This window comes from Oncorhynchus kisutch, linkage group LG16 (assembly GCF_002021735.2).
Source record: "Oncorhynchus kisutch isolate 150728-3 linkage group LG16, Okis_V2, whole genome shotgun sequence".
Classification (NCBI taxonomy): Eukaryota; Metazoa; Chordata; class Actinopteri; order Salmoniformes; family Salmonidae; genus Oncorhynchus; species Oncorhynchus kisutch.
In genome coordinates, this window is record NC_034189.2 from 7,707,054 (window position 1) to 7,727,658 (window position 20,605).

A 20,605-nucleotide genomic window follows, 5' to 3' on the forward strand; every position below is an offset into this window, starting at 1 on the left:
TGATGGAGTCACGCATGATTCACCGAATGAATGATGGAGTCACGCATGATTCACCGAATGAATGATGGAGTCACGCATGATTCACCGAATGAATGATGGAGTCACGCATGATTCACCAAAATATATATTTTGAAAGAGGAAGCAAAGTACTTCAAGAATATGTTTTCATTTCAGACTCCTCCATCTCCACTAACCGAAGCTAATTGTATGGATTTTTGTTCCTTATTAATAATGTAGAATTAACATCTGTACGGAAAGGCTCATGTGAAGGTCGAATTAACATCTGTACGGAAAGGCTCATGTGAAGGTCGAATTAACATCTGTACGGAAAGGCTCATGTGAAGGTCGAATTAACATCTGTACGGAAAGGCTCATGTGAAGGTCGAATTAACATCTGTACGGAAAGGCTCATGTGAAGGTCGAATTAACATCTGTACGGAAAGGCTCATGTGAAGGTCGAATTAACATCTGTACGGAAAGGCTCATGTGAAGGTCAAATTAACATCTGTACGGAAAGGCTCATGTGAAGGTCGAATTAACATCTGTACGGAAAGGCTCATGTGAAGGTCGAATTAACATCTGTACGGAAAGGCTCATGTGAAGGTCGAATTAACATCTGTACGGAAAGGCTCATGTGAAGGTCGAATTAACATCTGTACGGAAAGGCTCATGTGAAGGTCGAATTAACATCTGTACGGAAAGGCTCATGTGAAGGTCGAATTAACACCTGTACGGAAAGGCTCATGTGAAGGTCGAATTAACATCTGTACGGAAAGGCTCATGTGAAGGTCGAATTAACATCTGTACGGAAAGGCTCATGTGAAGGTCGAATTAACATCTGTACGGAAAGGCTCATGTGAAGGTCGAATTAACATCTGTACGGAAAGGCTCATGTGAAGGTCAAATTAACATCTGTACGGAAAGGCTCATGTGAAGGTCGAATTAACATCTGTACGGAAAGGCTCATGTGAAGGTCGAATTAACATCTGTACGGAAAGGCTCATGTGAAGGTCGAATTAACATCTGTACGGAAAGGCTCATGTGAAGGTCGAATTAACATCTGTACGGAAAGGCTCATGTGAAGGTCGAATTAACATCTGTACGGAAAGGCTCATGTGAAGGTCGAATTAACATCTGTACGGAAAGGCTCATGTGAAGGTCGAATTAACATCTGTACGGAAAGGCTCATGTGAAGGTCGAATTAACATCTGTACGGAAAGGCTCATGTGAAGGTCGAATTAACATCTGTACGGAAAGGCTCATGTGAAGGTCGAATTAACATCTGTACGGAAAGGCTCATGTGAAGGTCGAATTAACATCTGTACGGAAAGGCTCATGTGAAGGTCGAATTAACATCTGTACGGAAAGGCTCATGTGAAGGTCGAATTAACATCTGTACGGAAAGGCTCATGTGAAGGTCGAATTAACATCTGTACGGAAAGGCTCATGTGAAGATCGAATTAACATCTGTACGGAAAGGCTCATGTGAAGGTCGAATTAACATCTGTACGGAAAGGCTCATGTGAAGGTCGAATTAACATCTGTACGGAAAGGCTCATGTGAAGGTCGAATTAACATCTGTACGGAAAGGCTCATGTGAAGGTCGAATTAACATCTGTACGGAAAGGCTCATGTGAAGGTCGAATTAACATCTGTACGGAAAGGCTCATGTGAAGGTCGAATTAACATCTGTACGGAAAGGCTCATGTGAAGGTCGAATTAACATCTGTACGGAAAGGCTCATGTGAAGGTCGAATTAACATCTGTACGGAAAGGCTCATGTGAAGGTCGAATTAACATCTGTACGGAAAGGCTCATGTGAAGGTCGAATTAACATCTGTACGGAAAGGCTCATGTGAAGGTCGAATTAACATCTGTACGGAAAGGCTCATGTGAAGGTCGAGTTAACATCTGTACGGAAAGGCTCATGTGAAGGTCGAATTAACATCTGTACGGAAAGGCTCATGTGAAGGTCGAATTAACATCTGTACGGAAAGGCTCATGTGAAGGTCGAATTAACATCTGTACGGAAAGGCTCATGTGAAGGTCGAATTAACATCTGTACGGAAAGGCTCATGTGAAGGTCGAATTAACATCTGTACGGAAAGGCTCATGTGAAGGTCAAATTAACATCTGTACGGAAAGGCTCATGTGAAGGTCGAATTAACATCTGTACGGAAAGGCTCATGTGAAGGTCGAATTAACATCTGTACGGAAAGGCTCATGTGAAGGTCGAATTAACATCTGTACGGAAAGGCTCATGTGAAGGTCGAATTAACATCTGTACGGAAAGGCTCATGTGAAGGTCGAATTAACATCTGTACGGAAAGGCTCATGTGAAGGTCGAATTAACATCTGTACGGAAAGGCTCATGTGAAGGTCGAATTAACATCTGTACGGAAAGGCTCATGTGAAGGTCGAATTAACATCTGTACGGAAAGGCTCATGTGAAGGTCGAATTACAGAGGAGGAATTTCAAGTCCAGTAAAACTCATACCAGTGGAAGTATACCAAAGTATAAATGGTAGATTACTATTATTACAGCTAGCTAGCACTGCAGTCCATTGGTAGATTACTATTAATACAGCTAGCTAGCACTGCAGTCCATTGGTAGATTACTATTATTACAGCTAGCTAGCACTGCAGTCCATTGGTAGATTAGCTATATAAATGGTAGATTACTATTATTACAGCTAGCTAGCACTGCAGTCCATTGGTAGATTACTATTATTACAGCTAGCTAGCACTGCAGTCCATTGGTAGATTACTATTATTACAGCTAGCTAGCACTGCAGTCCATTGGTAGATTACTATTAATACAGCTAGCTAGCACTGCAGTCCATTGGTAGATTAGCTATATAAATGGTAGATTACTATTATTACAGCTAGCTAGCACTGCAGTCCATTGGTAGATTATCGCAACAAAGTTTTGCAACCATTATTACTGAAACAGAACCCATTTATATATCTAAAGATCCAGTCCGTTTATATATCTAAAGATCCAGTCCGTTTATATATCTAAAGAACCAGTCCGTTTATATATCTAAAGATCCATTTAAACAATTGGAGACTTCCTACACTTCAGTGGTGGGGGGGGGGGCAAGTTCCCTGACATTTCTGGGGGGAAAGGCTCTAGCCCTCACCCTCCGATCCAACAGGTCCCAGACATGCTCAATTTATTTTTTATTTTTATGACACCTCACGCCCATTGTAAATCTTAAGGCAGCAGACAAGATCCTTTGTCCTATCAGTGTGGATTGGAATGTGTGAGTGGGCCTTATGGAGAATCTAACTCAGAACGGTAACATAACAAGGCCAGCATCCCAGAGTCGCCTCTTCACTGTTGACGTTGAGACTCGTTTTGAAGGGTACTATTTAATGAAGCTACCAGTTGAAGACTTGTGAGGCGTCTGTTTCTCAAACTAGACACTAATGTACTTGTCCTCTTGCTCAGTTGTGCACTGGGGCCTCCCACTCCTCTTTAAATTCTGGTTAGGGCCAGTTTGCGCTGTTCTGTGAAGGAAGTTGTACACAACATTGTGTGAGATCTTCAGTTTCTTGGCAATTTCTCGCATGGAATAGCCTTTATTTATTTATCAGAACAAGAATAGACTGAAAAGTTTCAGAAGAAAGTTATTTGTTTCTGGCCATTTTGAGCCTGTAATCGAACCCACAAATGCTGATGCTCCAGATACTCAACTAGTCTAAAGGCCAGTTTAATTGCTTCTTTAATCAGCACAAACATTTTCAACAGTGCTAACATAATTGCAAAAGGGTTATCAGTTAGCCTTTTAAAATGATAAACTTGGATTAACTAACACAACGTGCCATTGGAACACAGGGAGTGATGGTTGCTGATAATGGGCCTCTGTACACCTATGTAGATATTCCATTAAAAAAACGACTGTTTCCAGCTACAACAGCCATTTACAACATTGACAATGTCTACAATGTATTTCTGATCAATTTGATGTTATCTTAATGGACAAAAAATTAGCTTTTCTTTAATAAAAATGACATTTCTAAGTGACCCCAAACTTTTGAATGGTAATGTATATAGATATAAACTCAGCAAAAAAATAAACTTCCTCTCACTGTCAACTGCGTTTATTTTCGGCAAACTTAACATGTGTAAATATTTGTATGAACATAACAATTTTCAACAACTGAGACATAAACTGAACAAGTTCCACAGACTATCAGAAAATTGAACAATGTGTCCCTGAACAAAGGGAGGGGGGTCAAAATCAAAAGTAACAGTCAGTATCTGGTGTGGTCACCAGCTGCATTAAGTACTGCAGTGCATCTCCTCCTCATGGACTGCACCAGATTTGCCAGTTCTTGCTGTGAGATGTTACCCCACTCTTCCACCAAGGCATCTGCAAGTCCGTCCCGTCTCCCTGTAGCGCTGTCTTAGGCGTCTCACAGTACAGACATTGCAATTTATTGCCCTGGCCACATCTGCAGTCCTCATGCAGTCCAGGTGCATGTTCATTCATTGTTTATGGTTCATTGAACAAGCATTGGAAACAGTGTTTAAACCCTTTACAATGAAGATCTGTGAAGTTATTTGGATTTTTATGAATTATCTTTAAAAGACAGGGTCCTGAAAAGGGGATATTTATTTTGGTATTTGAGTATAGTGTTTACCCAAAAAATATATGGGGGATTGGAAATGATGCTGACAATTACATTGATGGAAGCAACAATCTATCCACAATATTAAAACTTCTTAAGGCTAGGGGGCAATATTCAAAAGTTCGGATGACTGACATGCCCAAAGTAAACTACCTGCTACTCAGGCCCAGAAGGATATGCATATAATTGGTAGTATTGGATAGAAAACACTCTGAAGGTTCTAAAACTGTTAAAATAATGTATGTGAGTATAACAGAACTGATATGGCAGGCGAAAACCCGAGGAGAATCCATCCAGCATTTTTTGGGGGGATGTCACCACCCATTGAAATGCTTGAAAAATGAATGAGTATTTTGTCATTTTTTCAAGGTGGCTCTCATTTTGACTTGTTTGACCTTGTTATTTATCTCCCGTATTGAACATACTACTAGTCTTAAATTTGATCATTTATTTACATATTATTATTATATTATATTAACCTGAGGTTTGATTAGAAATGTTTTTTTGACTTGTTTGGATGAAGTTAATTGGTAAATTTTGGGATTCCTTTGTATGCATGTTGAACTCGTGGAACGGGTGGATTACTGAATCAAATGCGCCAAGTAAACTGACTTTTTTGTGATATAAAGAAGGACAACAAAATATCTAACAAAACAACCATTTGTTGTGTAGCTGGGACCCTTGTGATTGCAAACAGAGGAAGATCTTCAAAGGTAAGTGATTTATTTATGCGCGGCGCTGTCCTCAGATAATCGGCTTTCGCCGTAAATCTTTTTTGAAATCTGACAATGTGGTTGGATTAACAAGAAATGAAGCTTTTAAATGATGCAGGACATATGTATGTTCATGAATGTTTAATATTACGATTTTTGTATTTTGAATTTTGTGCTCTGCAATTTCACCGGATGTTGGCGAGGTGGGTCTCTAAGACCCAAAGAGGTTCCATGACTGATCCACCCCTAAAATATTATAAACTATTAAAATTATATATATTAAAAAATATAAAAATATAATAAAATATATACATATATATATATATATATATATACTTTTTTTAAAGAGAACACACGTGGTTAATGTTCTGAAACATTACAGCAATGTTGATGTTGTGCCGTGATGCCAGCAGATTCCAGATGGCCTATTGTAACCTGGAGTCACACTCCTCACCCAACCTCCGACAGGCGGGTTCGTCAGGTCGTCGGTTCACCCTGACATTTCCATTCCTCTTCTGACAACAGAACTTGACGAACTGCTCACCAAGCAGCACAGCAAGGGTTGTCCGGACCGGTTATGCTGCTCTGCGATTCCAAGGATGTGTAACCATAGAGAGATACCACAATTGGACAAAGAAACCAACTGGGATGGCTTACCAGTGAACCTCCGGGTGTTCATCATTAATACTGTGTCTCAGACGTTTCTGTCCATGTAACCCGAAAAAGCATTAAAGACAGAGTAAATGAGTACTTGAGATCACCTAGAAAGTCTGGACATATTTTATAAATATTTAATTTACATAAGTATTCAGACCCTTTACTCAGTACTTTGTTGAAGAACCTTTGGCAGCAATTACATCCTAGAGTCTTCTTGGGTATGATGCTACAAGCTTGGCACACCTGTATTTGGGGAGTTTCTCCCATTCTTCTCGGTAGATCCGAGAAGGATTGGATTGGATGGGGTTGGATGGGGAGCGTTGCTGCACAGCAATTTTCAGGTCTCTCCAGAGATGTTCGATCCGGTTGAAGTCCTGATTCTGGCTGGGCCACTCAAGGACATTCAGAGACTTATCCCAAAGCCACTCATGCGTTGTCTTGGCTGTGTGCTTAGGGTCTTTGTCCTGTTGGAAGGTGACCCCAGTCTAAGGTCCTGAGCAGGTTTTCACCAAGGATATCTCAGTACTTTGCTCCGTTCATCTTTCCCTCGATCCTGACTAGTCTCCCAGTCCCTGCCACTGAAAAACATCGCCACATCGCTGAATACTTATGTAAATGAAATATTTCAAAAAAAAAATCTAAAATGTTTTAGTCCATTTTAAAATAAGGCTGTAATGTAACAAAATGTAGAAAAAGTCAAGGGGTCTGAACACCGAATGTACTGTACACTTCCATGATTTTTTTTAACTGGTTCCCGGGGACCTTCAGACAAGTCTTGTGAGGCTTGTGGGCGTCCTAGAGCATAACAATCAACATGAAACTCATGAGAGTTTTACCTTTCCAGAGAGTATTGTTCGGACGTTACAAACAGAAGTTGGCAGTACGGAGCACACCATTGTGTTCGTGAGTCTTATCTTTCCAAATATTGGTCATAATAGTTTATAGGCCAAGCAATTGGTAAGCTACAGACATCTTCGCGAGAAGACCAATTTTTCGCGATGTCTCCTGGTCAGACAAACACTGCTGTAGCTCTGCCACCTTCCACTACAGACGCAGAAGGGCAACTTCGGCAGACACGAAGCCCATGCTACGTCCCACTCCTGCGTTGTCTTGGTTGTGTGCTGTTGTCCCGGTGGAAGGTGACCCCAGTCGGAGGTCCTGAGCAGGTTTTCATCTCTCAGTACTTCGCTCCACTCATCTTTCCATCGATCCTGACTAGTCTCCCAGTCCATGCTGCTGAAAAACATACCCACAGCATGAGGACGCCACCACCACCATGCTTCGCTACATCCCAACAGATTTTTATGGGGATTATTATTATGAATTAAGTTCCCACAGGGGCGCAGGCATCGACTCTATTAAAGACCGTCACCTTATTTGAGGGTGCTGTCTGGACCTCAAACCAACTGAAAACAAAAAGGACATTGTTGCAGTTCGTTTCATGGCCGGTGCGCATACTTTGACAGCCATTTTCATGTTTATTTTTTTATTTTTAATAATCTACTAGCAACATGACAAAACTCTTAACTGTAAATTCCTTGGTTTCCTGTTTATTATCGCTTGTGGTTTCTAGCCAATCAAAGCAGTCGAGCATGAAGTAAAGCCAAAACCCTAATGGACGAAACCATTGGGGAGCTGGTTTGCAAAATGCTATCATAACATGCAATTATAACATTTATAAAATGGTCATATATATGCTGAACTTTATTAGAAACAGGAATTCCTGGTCCTGTCACGCCCTGACCATAGTTTGCTTTGTGTGTTTCTATGTTTTGTTTGGTCAGGGTGTGATCTGAGTGGGTATTCTATGTTGGATGTCTAGTTTGTCTGTTTCTGTGTTTGGCCTGATATGGTTCTCAATCAGAGGCAGGTGTTAGTTGTTTTCTCTGATTGGGAACCATATTTAGGTAGCCTGTTTTGTCATTGTGGGTGATTGTCTATGTTAGTTGCTTGTGTCAGCACAGTTCTTATTATAGCTTCACGGTCGTTATTCATTTATTGTTTTGTATAGTTTGTTCAAGTGTTCTCTGTTCATTAAATTCACGATGAGCACATACCACGCTGCATTTTGGTCCTCCGATCCTTCCAACTACTCCTCCTCAGACGACGATCGTGACAGGTCCTTTGTTTTAAGAATGTCTCCCAGGTGATGAGAGAATGTTCTGACTGATGTTATTGATACATTAAAACATGCATACTTTCCATGAAACTACCTCCTTCCATCTGTTCAATATCTCATCAATTGTCTCATTCATGATGTTGAATCTTTTGAAAAGTAATTAATTTACAGTCGAAGTCAATGTCAGAGTCAATGTGGGGGGGTACTGGTACAGAGTCAATGTGAGGGGGTACCGGTACAGAGTCAATGTGAGGGGGTACCGGTACAGAGTCAATGTGAGGGGGTACTGGTACAGAGTCAATGTGAGGGGGTACTGGTACAGAGTCAATGTGGGGGGGTACTGGTACAGAGTCATGGTGAGGGGGTACCGGTACAGAGTCAATGTGAGGGGGTACCGGTACAGAGTCAATGTGGGGGGGTACTGGTACAGAGTCAATGTGGGGGGGTACTGGTACAGAGTCAATGTGAGGGGGTACTGGTACAGAGTCAATGTGAGGGGGTACTGGTACAGAGTCAACTTGAGGGGGTACTGGTACAGAGTCAACGTGAGGGGGTACTGGTACAGAGTCAACGTGAGGGGTACTGGTACAGAGTCAACGTGGGGGGTACTGGTACAGAGTCAATGTGGGGGGGTACTGGTACAGAGTCAACGTGGGGAGGTACTGGTACAGAGTCAACGTGAGGGGGGTACTGGTACAGAGTCAACGTGGGGGGGTACTGGTACAGAGTCAACGTGAGGGGGTAATGTGAGGGGGTACTGGTACAGAGTCAATGTGAGGGGGTACTGGTACAGAGTCAATGTGAGGGGGTACTGGTACAGAGTCAATGTGAGGGGGTACTGGTACAGAGTCAATGTGAGGGGGTACTGGTACAGAGTCAATGTGACAGGGTACTGGTACAGAGTCAATGTGAGGGGGTACTGGTACAGAGTCAATGTGAGGGAGTACTGGTACAGAGTCAATGTGAGGGGGTACTGGTACAGAGTCAATGTGAGGGGGTACTGGTACAGAGTCAATGTGAGGGGGTACTGGTACAGAGTCAATGTGAGGGGGTACTGGTACAGAGTCAACGTGAGGGGGTACTGGTACAGAGTCAATGTGGGGGGGTACTGGTACAGAGTCAATGTGAGGGGGTACTGGTACAGAGTCAACGTGAGGGGGTACTGGTACAGAGTCAACGTGAGGGGGTACTGGCACAGAGTCAATGTGGGGGGGTACTGGTACAGAGTCAATGTGAGGGGGTACTGGTACAGAGTCAACGTGGGGGGGTACTGGTACAGAGTAAATGTGAGGGGGTACTGGTACAGAGTCAATGTGAGGGGGTACTGGTACAGAGTCAATGTGAGGGGGTACTGGTACAGAGTCAATGTGAGGGGGTACTGGTACAGAGTCAATGTGAGGGGGTACTGGTACAGAGACAATGTGAGGGGGTACTGGTACAGAGTCAATGTGAGGGGGTACTGGTAGAGAGTCAATGTGAGGGGGTACTGGTACAGAGTCAATGTGAGGGGGTACTGGTACAGAGTCAATGTGAGGGGGTACTGGTACAGAGTCAATGTGGGGGGGTACTGGTACAGAGTCAATGTGGGGGGGTACTGGTACAGAGTCAATGTGAGGGGGTACTGGTACAGAGTCAATGTGAGGGGGTACTGGTACAGAGTCAACTTGAGGGGGTACTGGTACAGAGTCAACGTGAGGGGGTACTGGTACAGAGTCAACGTGAGGGGTACTGGTACAGAGTCAACGTGGGGGGTACTGGTACAGAGTCAATGTGGGGGGGTACTGGTACAAAGTCAACGTGGGGAGGTACTGGTACAGAGTCAACGTGAGGGGGTACTGGTACAGAGTCAACGTGGGGGGGTACTGGTACAGAGTCAACGTGAGGGGGTACTGGTACAGAGTCAATGTGAGGGGGTACTGGTACAGAGTCAATGTGAGGGGGTACTGGTACAGAGTCAATGTGAGGGGGTACTGGAACAGAGTCAATGTGAGGGGGTACCGGTACAGAGTCAATGTGGGGGGGTACCGGTACAGAGTCAATGTGAGGGGGTACCGGTTCAGAGTCAATGTGAGGGGGTACTGGTACAGAGTCAATGTGGGGGGGTACTGGTACAGAGTCAATGTGAGGGGGTACTGGTACAGAGTCAATGTGGGGGGGTACTGGTACAGAGTCAATGTGAGGGGGTACTGGTACAGAGTCAATGTGAGGGGGTACTGGTACAGAGTCAATGTGGGGGGGTACTGGTACAGAGTCAATGTGAGGGGGTACTGGTACAGAGTCAATGTGAGGGGGTACCGGTACAGAGTCAATGTGGGGGGTACAGAGTGGTACTGGTACTGGTACAGAGTCAATGTGAGGGGGTACTGGTACAGAGTCAATGTGAGGGGGTACTGGTACAGAGACAATGTGAGGGGGTACTGGTACAGAGTCAATGTGAGGGGGTACTGGTACAGAGTCAATGTGAGGGGGTACTGGTACAGAGTCAATGTGAGGGGGTACTGGTACAGAGTCAATGTGAGGGGGTACTGGTACAGAGTCAATGTGAGGGGGTACTGGTACAGAGTCAATGTGAGGGGGTACTGGTACAGAGTCAATGTGAGGGGGTACTGGTACAGGAGTCAATGTGAGGGGGTACTGGTACAGAGTCAATGTGAGGGGGTACCTGGTACAGAGTCAATGTGGGGGGGTACTGGTACAGAGTCAATGTGAGGGGGTACTGGTACAGAGTCAATGTGGGGGGGTACTGGTACAGAGTCAATGTGAGGGGGTACTGGTACAGAGTCAATGTGAGGGGGTACTGGTACAGAGTCAATGTGGGGGGGTACTGGTACAGAGTCAATGTGAGGGGGTACTGGTACAGAGTCAATGTGAGGGGGTACCGGTACAGAGTCAATGTGGGGGGTACAGAGTGGTACTGGTACTGGTACAGAGTCAATGTGAGGGGGTACTGGTACAGAGTCAATGTGAGGGGGTACTGGTACAGAGACAATGTGAGGGGGTACTGGTACAGAGTCAATGTGAGGGGGTACTGGTACAGAGTCAATGTGAGGGGGTACTGGTACAGAGTCAATGTGAGGGGGTACTGGTACAGAGTCAATGTGAGGGGGTACTGGTACAGAGTCAATGTGGGGGGGTACTGGTACAGAGTCAATGTGAGGGGGTACTGGTACAGAGTCAATGTGGGGGGGTACTGGTACAGAGTCAATGTGGGGGGGTACTGGTACAGAGTGAAACGTGAGGGGGTACTGGTACAGAGTCAACGTGAGGGGTACTGGTACAGAGTGAACGTGAGGGGGTACTGGTACAGAGTGAACGTGAGGGGGTACTGGTACAGAGTCAACGTGAGGGGGTACTGGTACAGAGTCAATGTGAGGGGGTACTGGTACAGAGTCAATGTGAGGGGGTACTGGTACAGAGTCAATGTGAGGGGGTACTGGTACAGAGTCAATGTGAGGGGGTACTGGTACAGAGTCAATGTGAGGGGGTACTGGTACAGAATCAACGTGGGGTGGTACTGGTACAGAGTCAACGTGAGGGGGTACTGGTACAGAGTCAACGTGGGGGGGTACTGCTACAGAGTCAACGTAGGGGGGTACTGGTACAGAGTCAATGTGAGGGGGTACTGGTACAGAGTCAATGTGGGGGGGTACTGGTACAGAGTCAATGTGAGGGGGTACTGGTACAGAGTCAATGTGGGGGGGTACTGGTACAGAGTCAATGTGGGGGGTACTGGTACAGAGTCAATGTGGGGGGGTACTGGTACAGAGTCAACGTGGGGGGGGTACTGGTACAGAGTCAATGTGAGGGGGTACTGGTACAGAGTCAATGTGAGGGGGTACTGGTACAGAGTCAATGTGGGGGGTACTGGTACAGAGTCAATGTGGGGGGGTACTGGTACAGAGTCAACGTGAGGGGGTACTGGTACAGAGTCAACGTGGGGGGGTACTGGTACAGAGTCAATGTGATGGGGTACTGGTACAGAGTCAATGTGAGGGGGTACTGGTACAGAGACAATGTGAGGGGGTACTGGTACAGAGTCAATGTGAGGGGGTACTGGAACAGAGTCAATGTGAGGGGGTACCGGTACAGAGTCAATGTGAGGGGGTACCGGTACAGAGTCAATGTGGGTGGGTACCGGTACAGAGTCAATGTGAGGGGGTACTGGTTCAGAGTCAATGTGGGGGGGTACTGGTACAGAGTCAATGTGAGGGGGTACTGGTACAGAGTCAATGTGGGGGGTACTGGTACAGAGTCAATGTGAGGGGGTACTGGTACAGAGTCAATGTGAGGGGGTACTGGTACAGAGTCAATGTGAGGGGGTACTGGTACAGAGTCAATGTGAGGGGGTACTGGTACAGAGTCAATGTGAGGGGGTACTGGTACAGAGTCAATGTGAGGGGGTACTGGTACAGAGTCAACGTGAGGGGGTACTGGTACAGAGTCAACGTGAGGGGGTACTGGTACAGAGTCAACGTGAGGGGGTACTGGTACAGAGTCAATGTGGGGGGTACTGGTACAGAGTCAATGTGGGGGGGTACTGGTACAGAGTCAACGTGAGGGGGTACTGGTACAGAGTCAACGTGAGGGGGTACTGGTACAAGAGTCAACGTGAGGGGGTACTGGTACAGAGTCAACGTGGGGGGTACTGGTACAGAGTCAATGTGAGGGGGTACTGGTACAGAGTCAATGTGAGGGGGTACTGGTACAGAGTCAATGCGAGGGGGTACTGGTACAGAGTCAATGTGAGGGGGTACTGGTACAGAGTCAATGTGAGGGGGTACTGGTACAGAGTCAATGTGAGGGGGTACTGGTACAGAGTCAACGTGGGGGGTACTGGTACAGAGTCAATGTGGGGGGGTACTGGTACAGAATCAACGTGGGGTGGTACTGGTACAGAGTCAACGTGAGGGGGTACTGGTACAGAGTCAACGTGAGGGGGTACTGGTACAGAGTCAATGTGGGGGGGTACTGGTACAGAGTCAACGTAGGGGGGTACTGGTACAGAGTCAACGTGGGGTGGTAATGGTAGAGAGTCAACGGGGGGGTACTGGTACAGAGTCAATGTGAGGGGGTACTGGTACAGAGTCAATGTGGGGGGGTACTGGTACAGAGTCAATGTGAGGGGGTACTGGTACAGAGTCAACGTGAGGGGGTACTGGTACAGAGTCAATGTGGGGGGGTACTGGTACAGAGTCAACGTAGGGGGGTACTGGTACAGAGTCAACGTGGGGTGGTAATGGTAGAGAGTCAACGGGGGGGTACTGGTACAGAGTCAATGTGAGCGGGTACTGGTACAGAGTCAACGTGAGGGGGTACTGGCACAGAGTCAATGTGGGGGGGTACTGGTACAGAGTCAATGTGAGGGGGTACTGGTACAGAGTCAATGTGAGGGGGTACTGGTACAGAGTCAATGTGGGGGGGTACTGGTACAGAGTCAATGTGAGGGGGTACTGGTACAGAGTCAATGTGAGGGGGGTACTGGTACAGAGTCAATGTGAGGGGGTACTGGTACAGAGTCAATGTGAGGGGTACTGGTACAGAGTCAATGTGAGGGGGTACTGGTACAGAGTCAATGTGAGGGGGTACTGGTACAGAGTCAATGTGAGGGGGTACTGGTACAGAGTCAATGTGAGGGGGTACTGGTACAGAGTCAATGTGAGGGGGTACTGGTACAGAGTCAATGTGAGGGGGTACTGGTACAGAGTCAATGTGAGGGGGTACTGGTACAGAGTCAATGTGAGGGGGGTACTGGTACAGAGTTAATGTGAGGGGGTACTGGTACAGAGTCAATGTGGGGGGGTACTGGTACAGAGTCAATGTGAGGGGGGTACTGGTACAGAGTCAATGTGGGGGGTACTGGTACAGAGTCAATGTGGGGGGGTACTGGTACAGAGTCAATGTGAGGGGGTACTGGTACAGAGTCAATGTGAGGGGGTACTGGTACAGAGTCAATGTGGGGGGGGTACTGGTACAGAGTCAATGTGAGGGGGTACTGGTACAGAGTCAATGTGGGGGGGTACTGTTACAGAGTCAATGTGGGGGGGGTACTGGTACAGAGTCAATGTGGGGGGGGTACTGGTACAGAGTCAACGTGGGGGGGGGACTGGTACAGAGTCAATGTGAGGGGGGTACTGGTACAGAGTCAATGTGAGGGGGTACTGGTACAGAGTCAACTTGAGGGGGTACTGGTACAGAGTCAACGTGAGGGGGTACTGGTACAGAGTCAACGTGAGGGGGTACTGGTACAGAGTCAACGTGAGGGGGTACTGGTACAGAGTCAACGTGAGGGGGTACTGGCACAGAGTCAACGTGAGTGGGTACTGGCACAGAGTCAACGTGGGGGGGTACTGGTACAGAGTCAATGTGAGGGGGTACTGGTACAGAGTCAACGTGGGGGGGTACTGGTACAGAGTCAATGTGAGGGGGTACTGGTACAGAGTCAATGTGAGGGGGTACTGGTACAGAGTCAATGTGAGGGGTACTGGTACAGAGTCAATGTGAGGGGTACTGGTACAGAGTCAATGTGAGGGGGTACTGGTACAGAGTCAATGTGAGGGGTACTGGTACAGAGTCAATGTGAGGGGGTACTGGTACAGAGTCAATGTGAGGGGGTACTGGTACAGAGTCAATGTGAGGGGGTACTGGTACAGAGTTAATGTGAGGGGGTACTGGTACAGAGTCAATGTGGGGGGGTACTGGTACAGAGTCAATGTGAGGGGGTACTGGTACAGAGTCAATGTGGGGGGTACTGGTACAGAGTCAATGTGGGGGGGTACTGGTACAGAGTCAATGTGAGGGGGTACTGGTACAGAGTCAATGTGAGGGGGTACTGGTACAGAGTCAATGTGGGGGGGTACTGGTACAGAGTCAATGTGAGGGGGTACTGGTACAGAGTCAATGTGGGGGGTACTGGTACAGAGTCAATGTGAGGGGGTACTGGTACAGAGTCAATGTGAGGGGGTACTGGTACAGAGTCAATGTGGGGGGGTACTGGTACAGAGTCAATGTGAGGGGGTACTGGTACAGAGTCAATGTGGGGGGGGGGTACTGTTACAGAGTCAATGTGGGGGGGTACTGGTACAGAGTCAATGTGGGGGGGGTACTGGTACAGAGTCAACGTGGGGGGGACTGGTACAGAGTCAATGTGAGGGGGTACTGGTACAGAGTCAATGTGAGGGGGTACTGGTACAGAGTCAACTTGAGGGGGTACTGGTACAGAGTCAACGTGAGGGGGTACTGGTACAGAGTCAACGTGAGGGGGTACTGGTACAGAGTCAACGTAGGGGGGTACTGGTACAGAGTCAACGTGGGGTGGTAATGGTAGAGAGTCAACGGGGGGTACTGGTACAGAGTCAATGTGAGGGGGGTACTGGTACAGAGTCAATGTGGGGGGGGTACTGGTACAGAGTCAATGTGAGGGGGTACTGGTACAGAGTCATCGTGAGGGGGTACTGGTACAGAGTCATCGTGAGGGGGTACTGGTACAGAGTCAATGTGGGTGGTACCGGTTAGTCGAGGTAATTGAGGTAATACAGTGGGGAGAACAAGTATTTGATATCGATTCTTTTCCTACTTACAAATCTCTCCGTCTCCTAGAGATTAACTTACTTTGGTGTGAAAAGTGCAAATCAATCGCAGAACATCAGCAAAGCACCTTGTGAAGATGCTGGAGGAAACAGGTACAAAAGTATCTATATCCACAGTTAAACGAGTTCTATATCGACATAACCTGAAAGACCGCTCAGCAAGGAAGAAGCCACTGCTCCAAATCTGCCAGAAAAAAGCCAGACTACGGTTTGCAACTGCACATGGGGACAAAGATCATACTTTTTGGAGAAATGTCCTCTGGTCTGATGAAACAAAAATAGAACTGTTTGGCCTTAATGACCATCGTTATGTTTGGATGAAAAAGGGGGAGGCCTGCAAGCCGAAGAACACCATCCCAACCATGAAGCACGGGGTTAGCAGCATCATGTTGTAGGGGTGCTTTGCTGCAGGAGGGACTGGTGCACTTCACAAAATAGATGGCGTCATGAGGCAGGACAATTATGTGGATCTATTGAAGCAACATCTCAAGACATCAGTCAGGAAGGAGCATTTTAGGTTCTGATGTTTTGTGCTCTGATGCGACCGTTGAACCGAGTTAATGAAGCATTTATACGGTATATTCTTCAAAAACAACGGGTGTAAAAACATATTATATTTTTTAAATGCATAACGTCCCTTTAACATTTTCCTAATTAAACTTGTGTTGACCTGCTTCCTCGTTCTGAACTATTGTTCAACTTTGTATCAGTGCTGTAATAGCACCACGCGACCACTAGATGGGGGTGTAGAACCACTACATAAGGAAGTGCAGTGTCCTGTACTGTGTAGTACAGGAGTAGTCAAACCCAGAACTAGGCTTCTGCAGCCACAGACGAGCTTTACAAGTCAACTCTGCATTACAAGCCAACATCTCTGCTGCCTTTTTACAGGGTAATTTAACTCATATTGCTGCTGTTGACTGAGGCAGGACTTTCTCATTAAGAGTGTGTGTTCACAACCGAAGAAGTGGATTTTGTCAATTAATTGTGAATGTGTGCCTGTGGTAAGATGCAATGTGTCTGTGAGTCCTTGGCTGTTAGATCACGTTATCTGTGAACGGAGAAAGTGAGGGTGGAGTGAGAGAAAGAGTGAGGTAGAGAATAAGGCTTTTCCTCATTTGGGCAAAAAGTTCTCTCCTCGGTGACCCGGAAATCGATTGGTTGAGGAAGAGGGGGGTGGGGTTACTAAGTGTAAAGGGGTGTGGTCAATTAAACAACTAAGGTGTCAATTCATTCAGTCCATTTGGGGAAAACATGCAGAAAATCACTGTGGACATGATATGAATATTTAAAATAAAATAACAATGGAATCATCAGAGATATAAAAATAATTGAGAGAAGATATGAATGGAGGAGATTCTCATTTGTGCAAAAGACCGTCCTCTCCTCAACTCCTCCGTCCTCTCTCCTCCATGACCTGAACAGTGGTCAAGGATATGTCCATTAGTTATTAGGAGAACAGAAGAGGCCCCTCTCCTCTCCTCCTCCGTCCTCTCTCCTCCATGACCTGAACAGTGGTCAAGGATATGTCCATTAGTTATTAGGAGAACAGAAGAGGCCCCTCCCCTCCTCTGTAGCCACGTTTCATTGTGGATGGTTGTATGTATTCTACCTGAGTCTTTTGTGGAAGAGTTCTGCCACACCCCCTTTGAAGAGTTCTGCCACACCCCCTTTGAAGAGTTCTGCCACACCCCCTTTGAAGAGTTCTGCCACACCCCCTTTGAAGAGTTCTGACACACCCCCTTTGAAGAGTTCTGCCACATTTGAATCAGATGTTGTTTTCTCTGAGAAATGCATTGACATATTTAACAACGATATACTCCTGTTTTATCTTTAAAATTAACAACTAACTTAGTTTGTTTTTTTATAACTTTACACATATAGTTTGGGATCCACCCATGTAAACTAATTTGCCTGGTTACTACATGATTCCATGTGTGTTATTTCATAGTTTTGATGTCTTTACTATTATTCAACAACGTAGAAAATAGTAAAAATGAAGACAATCCCTTGAATGGGTCCAAACTTTTGACTGGTACTGTAAGTGTGGAAAATATAAAACTGACCCAAGATTAGCGACGAGGCCCAACTTCACCATACACCCCATAAACTGAACAAGGTGTCTGATAGGCTGTCAGAATGTAAAACATGCATCTGATTGGCTGTGAGAGAGGAAGTGAACTGCTGTTGGATGGAACAGGTTCTGACTAGAGGGAGTACGCCTACGACCCGAAGTTACTTATTCGTAGCAGGTCAGGAGATTTTACTCAGCGGGTTAGGATACGCGGGTTAGGAGACATAGGTTAAGGTTAGGAAAGGGTTAGGGTCAGGGTCAGCTAAAATGCTGTCCTAACCTGCTACAAAAAAATAATTTCCTGTAGCTGTATGCCCTCTAGTCACAACCAATGGAACACTCAGCTCTGCACAGAGACGAATGATTGAAGGAGCTGTGTGTGTGTGTGTGTGTGTGTGTGTGTGTGTGTGTGTGTGTGTGTGTGTGTGTGTGTGTGTGTGTGTGTGTGTGTGTGTGTGTGTGTGTGTGTGTGTGTGTGTGTGTGTGTGTGTGTGTGTATGTGTGTGTGTGTGTGTGTGTGTGTGTGTGTGTGTGTATGTGTGTGTGTGTGTGTGTGTGTGTGTGTGTGTGTGTGTGTGTGTGTGTGTGTGGGAAGCTCAAGCTCAAGCAGCGCTAACAACTGAGATGTTATCGGCCAATGAGAGGATTGCCAAGAATGGTTGGACTGACAGACGATGGACTCGGGTTTGAGTCCCGGTCAGGGCTACCTGTGTCTTACCTCTGTGTGCTGGCTCGTGTCCAGACCCCCCCTCCAGACAACAGGGCCACCCGGCACCTGAGGGCCTCCAGGTCAGCTCTAACCACCACCCCTTGGCCCCTCAGTAGAGTCAGACATCCAGGGCCTCGTCCACAAAGTAGTCTACTGAGTTGAACAACTTCTGTTGGGGCTGTGAGAGAAGAGACAGGCCCAAAGCCTGTAGAGCATCAGATAGACTACATAGTACACATACAAAACAGACAGGGGAGGTGGGAAGAATAGCCTTACAGGCAATTAGAATTGTCAGAAGTCACAGTCACAATATCATTTGATTTTATACTGTATAAAACAAGGCAGTTTTAAGAGTCAGAAAATCACAGTAACAATAAACTTAAATTCTGTACAAAACAAGATAATGTAATACTGTATAAAACAATATACTTTAATCCTGTATAAAACAATATACTTTAATCCTGTATAAAACAATATACTTTAATACTGTATTAAACAATATACTTGAATCCTGTATTAAACAATATACTTTAATACTGTATAAAACAAGTCACCAAAGATGGAAGGCCTTATCCTCTCGTTAGCTACATTTGTCCATTTCCACTAATGACAAATGGCCAGGTGTCTGACATGCACACGTAAATGGCCAGGTGTCTGACATGCACACGTAAATGGACAGGTGTCTGACATGCACACGTAAATGGACAGGTGTCTGACATGCACACGTAAATGGACAGGTGTTTGACATGCACACGTAAATGGCCAGGTGTCTGACATGCACACGTAAATGGACAGGTGTTTGACATGCACACGTAAATGGCCAGGTGTCTGACATGCACACGTAAATGGACAGGTGTTTGACATGCACACGTAAATGGACAGGTCTGACATGCACACGTAAATGGCCAGGTGTCTGACATGCACACGTAAATGGCCACTCTGTCTGGTGGACATCTCACTCTGTTTGTACTTGACCCCAGTGTTCTACACCTCCTCATCTCCATTTTTTATTTTTTTATCTCCATCTTCATCTAATTCAACATCTCCTCTCCACATTGTCTGCCACCTCGTTTTCTTCATCTTCCTCCTCCATTCCTCCTCCTCCTCCTATCTATGTTTCTTGATTTACTTTTAGGAACAGGGCACCATTGAAAGGAGTGATTTATGTGGAGGTGGAGCAATTGAAGTTGAAGATTCCTGGTGTTTGTGATGCCCGTCGTTTGGCGCCATGTAGGCCCGGTGGGGAGCGTGGTGAAACAGAGGTGTCACAGTCTGTCCTTTTGAGTTTTGAATCAGAGTCTTTACCCCGACAAAGTTTGAGTTTGAGTTTATTTTTATTTTTACAGGGACAGTGCACATTAATCAACATTTCAGTAAAAGTGCCGGTTTTAGCCAACCGGCTAATTTTCAACCGCAGTCCCTGGGCAGGTTATTAAAAACAATTACAATATAGACAATAGCAACATAGAACAAGCAAGACATAGCAACATATGACAAGCAAGACATAGCATACAGACAGAGCAACATAGGACAAGCAAGACGTAGCATACAGACAGAGCAGCATAAAACAAAAAGCAGCAAGACAGTCATGTTAGGATATGTCAGTTATCCTATCAGAGCTTTTGTGCCGAACCCACTGCGGTGTTTCAGGTGCCACGTTTATGGTCCTGTTGCAGCAGTGTGTAGGAGCGGGAGATTCCAAGATGTGGGAAGTGTGCAAGAGGGCAATGGGACAGAAGATTGTGTAGTTTCGGTGGATAAAGTTGTGTGTGTCAACTGTAGTGGTGCTCATGTTGCTTGGGATCGGTTGTGTCCGGTGAGAGAGGGGCAGGTTGAGGTGGCCAGAGTCAGAGTAGTGCAGAAGGTGTCGTATGCTGAGGCAGTGCAAAAAAGTTAATGGGTCAAGTGTGATAGTAGATTTGTGCCAGCAAAAAAAAAACGCCACCTGCTGGAGAAGACAGGTTTTGGGCCCAGTTATCCTTCTGGCTTTGCCTCTTTCTCACGCACGCCCACCTGCCACTGCTCGTGGTAAAAGTAAAACACGGACCGGAATTTTCAAAAACACGGATTAGAAGTGTCACTTACCAAACTCCAACTTTATTGATTGGC